Genomic DNA, 11,576 nt, shown 5'->3' on the forward strand with positions numbered 1-11,576 from the left:
AAACATTTTAGAATTTGAAAATGTTCTGGTACATTGTATCCACCTTAAGGATATAGCTGGCCAGCTTAAATAAGTGTGTACAGATGCCTGCTGAAATAAGTATGTACAGATGTAGTATATCCTTCTGGTTAAGAAAAAAGGTACTAAATTATACTACCCAATGAGAATCAGCCTTTCTAAAGTGGGAATCAATCTAAACTGAGTAGCATCCTTTCTAAAAAAAAGTCCAAATGAGTCTGTACAAGTACAGACTTGTAGTACTTTTACTTTCTAAAAAGTATAAATGGGTCTGTGTGTAAAAATTACAAACAAGGCTTATTTAAATCATTAAAAGTAGATTGTTTCAATTAGGAAGCTTCTGGTTAGCTAAAGGAATGTTCTGTGGAGAATAACCAAAGCTCTGTTTCACCACAGTTCAAAGCAGGGTCCACCTGATGCTTATGACCTAGAGCACTGGTGTTTTCCTGGCATTGGAAGGCAAGAGGGGACACTCAAGAGAGCTCTCTTCAAAGGGTATAGATAGGCATAACAATATGAAAAAAATACTCTTATATAAAAAGATATGAAAATATACTGAAAGATACTGAATATGGAAAGATACTGATATAAATCAGTATGATAAAGTATGATAAAGATACTGAAAAAACCCCTGCTGTACTAAAACTGTTACATCTACATGCTCCTGTAGTGATACAAGTGTATGAGGGGAGAAGAAACCAGTTCAACTTTAACCATACTTCATTCAGGGTCAGAGTTATGGCAATTTAGCTAATTTGTGTAGCTGCAGATCAGGAGATGTAATAGTTAGATTGTTACAGCTACTATACACTCCTGAGAAGCAGCTCCTCCTCCTGTTTTAAAGCAGCTAAAAAGTACATTTGTCCGTAGCCACATTTTTCTGCTACTTTATTCTGAATAGCTGAGTGTACCTCAAAATTTGAAAGCACTGATTTCAGGGCCTACTCAAGATACCCTCACTTACTAAACCTCATCCCTATTACTGTACTATGATTAAAGTGATGATGGCAATAAACAAGAATGGTAGAATAAATACCAAAATCTAAATAAAATCAATTATGAATAGGTTAAACCCAAGAGTGCTGAAGTTAACAGGAGAAAATATCCTTCACCCCTCAAACATTCCTACCAAACATCTGGGAAATCTTAGCTTAGAAACAGTACAGCAGGCACAATGGAAAATCCTTGAGAGTGATGACAGCTCTGATTTCACATATATTTGCAATCCTGCACTTTGTTTATTTTCTTGGGAGCTCTGAATTTGACAGCAACAGATATCTGAAAATAACTGACATGCTAGCTGTCAGCCTCTCCTTAAAATGTGTGGTCAATAGATCAAGAGAACTAAAACACAAGGGGCTAAATGTTATTCTCCATTACAAAAAGCAGAGAGGATGGAGCATGTAACAGTTTGGGCATGAATTACAGGCATACAACAAAAATTTGACAGTTTCTCACTTCGGCAAATTGGGCTTGGCACTGAATACAACCTACTACCTGCAGTTTATGAACGGAGAGAAGCTGGGTCAGTATGGTTAGGGACAGACATTACACATAAACCAGTTTAAGTGATCAGAAACTGGTTTAAACCTGTAACAGAACAGACATTCAGTGAACATAAACCAGTGTGAAAACGGCTGAAACTGGTTTGAGATAAACCTGGTTGAATGTAGTATCAGACTTAACTGATTTGCATCAAACCAGTTAGTGCAATGTCTGTCCCAGACCCCTTCCTGGTTTAAATTAAACCAGACTCCCCCAGCATCTCAGATGCCTTGCAGCCCTGGGTGGAGCTATGCTCTCTGCTTCAACCCAGCAGGGCTGGCCCCACTCTTCTTCTCCCTGGCTGGAGCTCCATCAGAGATTGCAGGTACAGCAGGGTCTCCCTGGCTTCTTCCTGCCCCTCCTCTCCCTGCCACTCCCTGATCAAGCAGGGATTCCCCCCTCCCCTCTGCCTTACACAGACACCTTTCAGCATTAGCTAGCATACTACATGCTGGCCAAGGTCTGTGCTGTGGGAAACAGGACAAAGGCAGACAGGACAGTGTCCACTTAGGGATTTTGGAGCTAATCAACAGGTAGCTGATAATATCCCTCCATTCCTTCCTTGGAAAAAGTTGTTTAAGAAGAGCTTGAACTAATGAGAGAGGCTTTTGTTCTGTTGATGGGCTGATAAATGCTATCAACTCCCTGTGTAACTCCCTGCTGTGTAACTCAATGCTCTGTTATCATCTCCCCACTGGCTCCCTTGCTGGTCGGAGGAGGCGGGGGAGAGGGGGAATGGGACCCCTCCCTAATCAAAGCATCCTGCCTGGGCCTGGCCATGCCCCTCTCAGGTTAGCACTGTGGAAGGGAAGGAAAGGGTGCTTTAGCACCCCCCGGCTTCTAGCCTGAGCCACTGCAGGCATGTGCCTGCATTTTTTCAGTCCACAGGGGATGTCTGTGCACTTACAAACCAGTTCAGCCTAGCCAGGTTAGACTAACCTGCAAAGACTGAATCAATTCAGGCTCAGGCTTTTTGAATGTCTGTCCCTAGCCTATAAGACAATCACAGGGATGAGAGCTGTGGGAAACTTTTGCTACATGAGCCAAAACTTTCACCTGGTTTGGGATTTTGAAACCCCAATTTGGCACCATCTTACTGAAAGTTTGCTCCAATTGGCAGACCTTTTGAACAATCTAAACTGAATTTCAGACTTAGATTTGAGTGAACCTAGGCCAGCTTTCAAATCAACCTCCTCCCCTCTCTGTAGGTACTAAAGAGGATTCTATCATCTTGGGTAAGAGGAATGAAAAATTGGACCGTCTCCCATTAGATCATACATTCATAATCTTTGAGGCACAGATTATCTTTCTTTTATATCTGCTTGTCATGTCATGTACATCAAAGACCCTATCCATAATTGGGAGTTCTGAATTTAACAGACATATATCTGGAAATAATCAGCCTACAAACATGGGTACTAATACAATTCAAGTATATTGCAACAACAAAAATGAGTGAATCTTCCTAGAAAAGCAGACCAACTAATTGGTTTAAGTTAAATTTTGCTTTGAAATGTGGAATCCAAAACAAAATTTCTGAGGCATAAGTCCAGCCGAGAAGATACAAAAAGGCATAAAAGTTTCATACCCATTTTGAAGCAAAATGGCTATGTTCTACATGGCTTGAATTAGGCTTCTCTCCTTTACCCCAGTGTGCAACAAGACTTTACACATCTGAATCTCTTCGCATGTATGATAGTTTTACACTGGTGTAACAGTGATACCTTCAATGAAATTGCTCTTATTTCTTTGTACTATACGTCTGTCTAGAGTGACAACTTCACATAATTGCTGGGATACCTCTTGAGACGCCGCTGCTTCTGTGTGGAGATATACACAGCATCATTTTCATGAAGCTGTGGCTGCTTCTGGGACCCCTAATTTGACTAAGTGTTTTGATTTGCCTTTTCTTTCTCTTTATGCCTCTCCAAGTCCCTAATGACTTAATGTACTCTTTTAACATCTGTATTAGTAACACCTGATTAGGAATCATCATCCTGGTGCCTTAAAAAATAATGTCATTTATAGTGAGAGTTCCCAGATTTATATTCACTTTGTAAATCATACATTTGTAGCTAAAAAAATAATAATCTAAGGCATCTAAGTGCTCTGAGGTGGAGTGGGACGGGGGCTTTAATTAGAACAGCTCCAAGCATTACTCTAATTAAAGTGCCCACAGCGTCATGTGTATTCAATGTCCTGCACTTCAAAATGGTGCAGGGGCACTGTAACTAAAACTCATTTGACAAGCTTTAGTTACAGCACCCCTATCAGGGATTTTGAAGCACAGGGATGCTGAAGCACCCCTATCAGGGATGCCGACTACACGTGATACGGAGGCTGCTGGTGTGCGCTAATTAGCACGCTCCAACAGACTCAGTTGGAGTCTGCTCTGATGTGTGCGAATTAGCACACGTCAGAGCAGATATTTGACATGTGTATAGGTGCCCTATGAGGGAGTGTTTGCCAGGCCTCCTTTGGCAAAGATAATAGCAGTAATGCTGACTCTCATGAAAAACATTACAAGATTCCTGATTTCCAAGTCAAATTAACCTGACTCATGATCTCCTGATAGAGAGATCAAATCTCAGGATTTTTTCTTCTGGTGCATGTAGAGAGCACCAAGCTGGTAAGGGGCAGAGGGAGAGGGAAAAGATGGGGGGTGCAGATCAAGGCCCCCACAGTGAGGGAGGGAGTGGGATAGTGGCTGGGGTGAATGGGGCCCAGAGCTGGGGCAAGTCATACAACAGAGCCGTGGGTGCATGTGCATGTCTTTGTGTATGTATGTGTATGTCTGTCCCTCACTCCCAAGCCCTGCTGCTGCCCCTCACTACTGACCCACAGTACCCTGCATCTTGCCAGGGCATGTGGAAACACCCTCTCCCTGGGCTCCAAACCTCACACACACATCCACAGCTCCTCACAACTTCACAAGTAACCTCCCCCCCACCCCCCACACACACACTTCAAAAAATAGCATCTCACATTTTACATTCTGTATCTCTTGATTTTTAAGAGTTTGTCTCATGATTTTTGACATGGTAGGGTTGGCAATACTGTAATAAGTGCTTCATGGTCAGTGCCAGCTAACTCAGCCCTCCCATAAACAAAGGCATAAAACCTTTCATATCCATGGACAGCCAAAGGCTCGTTTTCTCTTGAGACCACTGTCATTCAGTGTTTGCTAGTGTTCACGGTGCATAAGCCACAGCTTTCCATTGTAGTGTTAGCTGTACTGTTGTAAAAGAGCTTGGCTAATACATTCTTTGGAGGCCTCCATAAACAACTTGCTCTGTAGTTACCATCTTCAATTTCTCAAGCTCTTTCTGAAGATTTGTATCACATCTCCATGGGTTATTATTTCATAGTGGAGCCCTCAGGCAGCTGATTCAGGCAGCCAGGTTCAGTACAACTTTAGCTACGTGGTTCACCAATCTGAGGGATCTTTCTCGCTCTTCCTGGTATGTTGGGGCAGGTACATGGATGATGGCCTCAACATTATTTTGATCTACCTGGATGCCTTCCTGTGCTAATTTTCCCTGATTGTGTTATTGCTGTTACACAAAACTAACACTTTTGTTTGTTTAGCTCTAGCCCACCAGCTCTTGTTTTCTCCAAATCTGCGCAAAGCCTATGGTCATGAAACTCTGTTTTTCTAAGGGTACCTGCCAAAACCCTGCTGACACATCAAATGTAGAAAAATATTTGGCTTCAACCACCTCTTCCAAAATTTCTCCCTTTGTAGGTAATTGAAAATGTTCCTGCTTTTACATATTTATTTAAAAATCTGGGATCTGTGTGTAAGTATGAAGCAGAGGTCTGCTTCGTTCACTGTCTGAGTTCTGGCTTATCGGCACTGTGTAGCAGACGCACACATTTCTCCATAACACAACAGCCAGTTCCAAATGGGAAACATCTGTGAAAGATACAGTTGCCCATGTGAATGATCCTCATACACAGTAGGGGAGAAGAGAAACTTAAAGAAACAACTTCTAAGTAGACGTCTCTGTGAGTGTCCTAAGACGTGTTTATTTCTGAGACCACCCCTTTTGCGAGTTCCATAGTAGGACAAATCCTGCTTTCTCAGTGGAATGATCTTGAGGAAACTCTGGATAGCTATCCTTAGATTTTTAAGCCCCAGTAGGGGGAAATTTATATAAGACCTTTATGAGGGGGATGGAGCACTGTAAGTACTACTTGCTATAACAAAAAGCATCTTCAGTTGCACTTTAAAAAGAGTTCTGTCCACAAAGGTGGACAAAAGGGGATGCTCTCTTTCCTCTTAAAGCATGGTAGGGAGGAAACAATCTCAGAATTACTTTGTTCCATACAGACCAGTCTCAGAGTTGAGTTGTCTCACTGCCACTTTTCTCAGTAATAAAAAATCTCTTTTTACCACCACTAGAGAGCATTCTACCACTTCCAATGAGGTACAGTCCAGGGTCCATCTGAGCATAGTGGCTTGCTGCACTGATATGGTTAAGGCATGCTAGTTTCTGTACACAAGGCAATCATGTCACTAGGATCATGGCTGACTATCTTCACCTCCTAAGTCCAAATAACCATGTTTCTACCAATAGCTAAGTCAACTGGAGGCAGCAATGCCATAGTGTGGCTTGGTCTCAAGCCTCTGGAGTTGTACTGCGACACATTAAACACTCTTCCACCACATCCATAAATCCCATAGATAACATAGCCATATTCATGTGTATGTTGATTTATTTCCTATGTGAACAGCCCAAAAGGGACTCCTGTGTCTCTTTGAAAAAATCTCATTTTGTTACAGAGACTGTCAATCAGGCTTCATGAACTGCATCCAATCATTTTGCCACAGGGAACTGATTGAGTTAGGTGATTGAAGGCACTGTTGTCTCTCCCAAGTGACATGGATTCATGCCCAGTTCAGGTTGGTAGTGGTGCAAGATCTTTCTCTGTTGCCTGTTTGATGGAAGCTGACCTAGGGCCTTTGGAAGAGTCAAAATTGAAGCAGATTCTTAGGATATCGAGGGGATAATAGCACTGTTTCATTTGCCTACAAAGAAGGCACTTACTTCTAGGAATTTGTTAATAAACAAAGGATTCCAATGCCAGCTTCAAACTAGTATTTCTTTCATGAATATGAAAAGAGGAGCAAGTTACGGTATATGTTTCCCTTTCCAGATTTTGGAGATATTTCTTTTAACTTAACCAGAAAAATACCCTCAACCAATTGATGCACTTGAATGTCCAGAAAGTGTCCACTAAACATTTCTCAGTATGCTGTATCCCAGACCCCAACTGCATGCCTGCTCAAAAAATATTATTCTATAATTGGACATTCCCATAATGAGTTAAGAATTAAATTAGTTTTTAAAGTATTTTTTACATCTGAAAAAGATAATCTGGAAAAGTAGCTGCATTACTCTTTGGGTCAATAGAGTGCCCTTGATATTTTTCTGTTGCCTTTCTTGCTAATGTATACATTCCTATCTTTAGCATGGCTGATATGAAGTAGTCAAAGTGACTACAGTTTTGCTGTGCAACTCATACATAGGATACAAGAAACTGCTACTGGAATCATGTGCTACTTGGAATTAAACCAGATTTGGAAGACTTCTTAATAATCTGCGGCGCTTATAAGGTTGCTAACAGTAATAGTAATTCAACAGTAAACAGTAACCTCTAGTGTAAGATAAAAAGCAGTCCCAGTAATGTTGATTCACATTCAGCAGCGAGAACTTTCTAATGGATTATAAGCATATATTTGCTGGTGATGATAGTGCTTACCATCAGGTAACACAGAGAAGTTTTATTGGTATAAATTAGGGTTTTCCTGTTGTTCACAATATTCTGCAGAAGTCAAAACTTGCAGAACTTATTCCCAAATATTGTTCTTTAAAACCCATAAACATAGTTAGAGACTTCATATGTCATTGAAGACAATGGGAAAAAAAAATCTGCTCTTCAGGCATTCCCTACAGTGTGCTTAAAAGTTTTTTTTACTATTTACTCATATTTGCTGCCAGAAACATTTGTTATTCATGTAATTTGATTTTTAGAGCCTACATTATCTGGGCCAGACACTATAGAAAACAAATGAAGAGAAAAGCTTTATGTTCCCAAGAGCTTAAAATCTAATTTTAGATGAAACACAATTATTTAGGGTAAGAAAAATGGTAGCAAAGAGGCTATGGAAAGAGAAAGGAGAAAGCTGACTGTCATGAGATAACAATGCTTACTTACTTTTGGCCTTTGCACATCCTGATAGCACTATTGTATTCTGTAGCCCATATCTTCAACTGACAGTAAACTATACAGCTCAGTTGACTTTACAGATGACTGACCTCCATCAGGCAATCCTGCCATATATATAAGAGGGAAGTAGATTAACTTGTGGCCTATGTTCCTCACTGGATGATTGCTTTTTTTCCCCACCAAATTTAAAAGGTATGAGTTTTTCAAAAGAGAGATGGAATGTAAATTGAATAGGTTAGCACTGCAAGGCAGGTGGGAAGTAAAGGAGTCCTTTGAGTGGAATGAGAGTTTTAGGAGCTAGTTTTTGCCACTATGAACAAAATACTGAAACTGAACCAAAGAAATTGGGTCTTAGACCCAGAGCTCTTTGCACCTGGCTTCTCTTTGTCTGGCTTCCTCTGTTAGGTAAGGCATCAGGGTGGACTCTGGGCGCATCTATATGACATGTTTACTGCAGAGCTGCCTAATTAGCTCCGCAGTAAAGTCTCAATGTCTACATGAGCAGCCCAATTAGGCTGTAGGAAACTAATTAACTCTGCCACAGGTTAGTACTTGTAAATACACGTACCATTCTACAGCAAAGTTTTTTAGTGTGCAGCAACTCATGTGTAGTGAGGCATGAGGGTGCTTCAGTGTGGGGGCTGCCTGCCGGCTAGCCCTACACTGAAGCACCCTTGCACCCCAGACAGCCCCTCCACAGCACATTGAGCTGGGTCAAAGTAGCTCAGGGCTGGCAGGCTGACCCCTCTTATCTGCTGCCAGCTGGGGCTGCTCTACTCAATATGCTGCAGTTCTGGGTGCATGTTTAAACATGGTGCCAGGGAGCCATAAACTCTGGCACAATATGCGCCAGAGTTTATTCCTCCATGCTAACAGCATATGTAGATGCACCCTCCTCCTGATTTAATAGAAGCAAGAAATGGTGTAACTAGAGTGGAACAATGGGGACAGATGCTCCGGGTACCAACTTAGGGGTGCAGAAAAAAACAGCTGCTGCCACAGCCATGTAATCACACCAATAGTTGAGGGGGCAACTCAAAGTAGCTGCCGCCCTGTTTTGGTAGCTGCCCAGGCTCCTGGCCACGTTACACCTCTTGGAACAAGTCTTCACTCATGGACATTCAGGGCATTTTTACACATGTAAGCACTGCAGTGCTGGGCGCTTTGAAAAGTGCCCAGGACTGTGACTCTTGCAGTTGTATAAGTGGTGAAATGAGCATCAACACTGAGAAAACAGCGGCGGTTCACTTTTGAACTAAAACACGTAGAAGGTGCTTTTGTTCAAAAGTGCGCTGCCACCATTTTCTGTGCACTAATGTGCATTTTGCTGCTTATACTACTGCACGTAGCGCAGTGCAGTTCACATCGATTAATTGAATCTGCTCCGAAGCAGCGGACCTCCAGTGCATCGTGGGACAAAAAAGCATGTGTATAAATGCCCTCAATGATACCTTCACCTGCCCATCTAATATTTTTATTCCTATCTGATGGACTCTGTGAAATGAAGTGGTTTCAGTGAAGTTCTCATGGAAAAATGGCCCCCATCACATTTCTTGACTTTTTAACAGAGCACATCAAATTATACCAGTTGCTGCTCTGATGGTCTCTATTAAAATAAGAGACTTGCAATGATCTTCCTAACATTCAAGACTAATGACAGCTATCCTTATAAATTCCTGTAGTATAAACATAATCCATTTATAATACGACATGTTTAATATCTCTTTACTTTCAAAGAGACATGACTAAGAGACTTGCCTCAATGCCTTCAGTCTAAAATGCTCTTACTCAGATTGCTTCTTGAAGGTACTGTGCTAGAAGCAACAATACTGTATGACTTGTCTTTGTGTTACTCCACATTCTAGGAGAATTATGAGCAGGGTTGAGTGGAAAACGGTAACCATGTCATCTAGGATTTCAAGCTTTGGGAAGTTGTCTTCATTCTGATTTGGAATTTAAATAATTAGCTTATCTGCAAAACAAATTAAAAATATATTCAGAAACCTAAATGCTTAGTTTTGAAATGAAATTTGTTCTGGCAAGGGAATCAAGACTCTGGAAATGCTGGGAGAGTTTGCTCCCAAGCTCTGAGTCTCCTAGCTAAGGTTTCCAGGTCACAGCTCCCCATGAACCTCTCTGAAAAGCTGAAGTGGTGAAACCTCGGAGCCTGAGGACCCTGAGGCCATGCAATGAAAAGGTTATTCCTTCCTTGGTCATGTGCCCGTTGTAAAATGAAGTTCAGGAAGTGAAGCCTTTTAAGACTTATTTTATTATAAGTTGTATATTTGTGGGCATGGTTCCCCATTGCTGTGGGAGATTTCCATTTCTTATTTCCTTTTACCTTCATTTGTTAGCTGCTACCTTATATCCACAAAAAATACTTCAATTAAGTAGTTGAAAAATTCTAACCAGTTGTGTCACACATGAACTGTTATTTTGACAGCAATACTCAGCAATGGAAATTATGGCTGAAGTGTTTTTCACTTGGTTCTTGAAGTTGGGACTTCAACTTTGAAAACAGTAGTAGAAAGAGGAGAAAGAAGAATGTTTACTGAAAATGCTCTCCATGCAAGGACTACGAAGACAGAAGTTGAGCTAATGATTATCAGTTGTATTTCAGAAAATACAGATGCATGCTTAAGGGTTGGCCTCAGCAAAGTTGCTGTTTTGACCTGATAAAGGAGTGTGCAATGTATCACATAGGTCAGCTGTACACATATAGTTATTTTGGATTATACAGAAATGTGTTCTTCTATGAAAAGGTACTGCCTTGAGTAAGGGATTGGACTAGATGACCTTCTAAAGTCTTCTAGCCCTACATTTCTATGATTTTATGTTTGTGGGGTTCACAGATCCCATGTAAGCTAGGTTTCTTTACCTGGGGTTAGTTTTGTTCATAAAATACAGTGACAGAGAAATAATGAACACAGAGGAGACATTTTCCATTCTGCGGTGACACCACTCCCTTATGACGAAAGACCAAGAAGAAAACAAGGAAGTATAAAACTGACTCCCATTCCTGTGGATGCATCCACATGGACAAATGGGCCCTTAGACCCTGATTCCTTTGCAAGATCAGAGTCCACTTTTAGTTTAGACAATACGTCCATGTACTGGTTTTCTCCTTTCTTTGATTGATTAGAATGGCACAGAAGACAAGATTGGTTTGGGAATGAAGTACACATTTCAGTTGTTTATTGTTGTTTCAATTTTACAGTTATTAGAAATAACTAATAACTGTCTCTTTTCTACTGTACTTTGGATTTTCTATCACAGTAGGGACCACTTTTTGGCAGGTGTGCCACAAATTAGCCCTGCACCCTCCCCAGGGGCCACTCAGATCTTCCTCTGTCTGATCTGTCCTGTGCTCCCAATCAAATCTGCTGCTTTGCTTTCTGCTTCCTGCCCTGCTTTCTGCCTTATCTGCTGCTATGCTGCTTGGCCCTTCCTGATCTGCCATGTACCATATACAGAAGCTGTCCACTGTCACTTCTGTTGTATCATTTCCGCTGTGTCAGAGAACTGTCCGTCATAAGGTTCAGTCTACTTCCTTCCGTGGCAAATTCTAATTGCTTTGCTAAGGGTTCACTCTGGGTCTCTAGTAATCTCAGCCAGACTGCAGTGATGCATCTAAATTTACTTACCTGGAAAAACTAGGCAATATTCTGGGGAGGCAATTGGGTACTACAGTGATTGGAGCGACAGAGGAACCAGGACAAATAACTAGATCAGTAATATCAGGTTCTATACATGAGTAAGGCTTTTCAGGGTATAAACAA

Source organism: Alligator mississippiensis, chromosome 2, assembly GCF_030867095.1.
Source record: "Alligator mississippiensis isolate rAllMis1 chromosome 2, rAllMis1, whole genome shotgun sequence".
Classification (NCBI taxonomy): domain Eukaryota; kingdom Metazoa; phylum Chordata; order Crocodylia; family Alligatoridae; genus Alligator; species Alligator mississippiensis.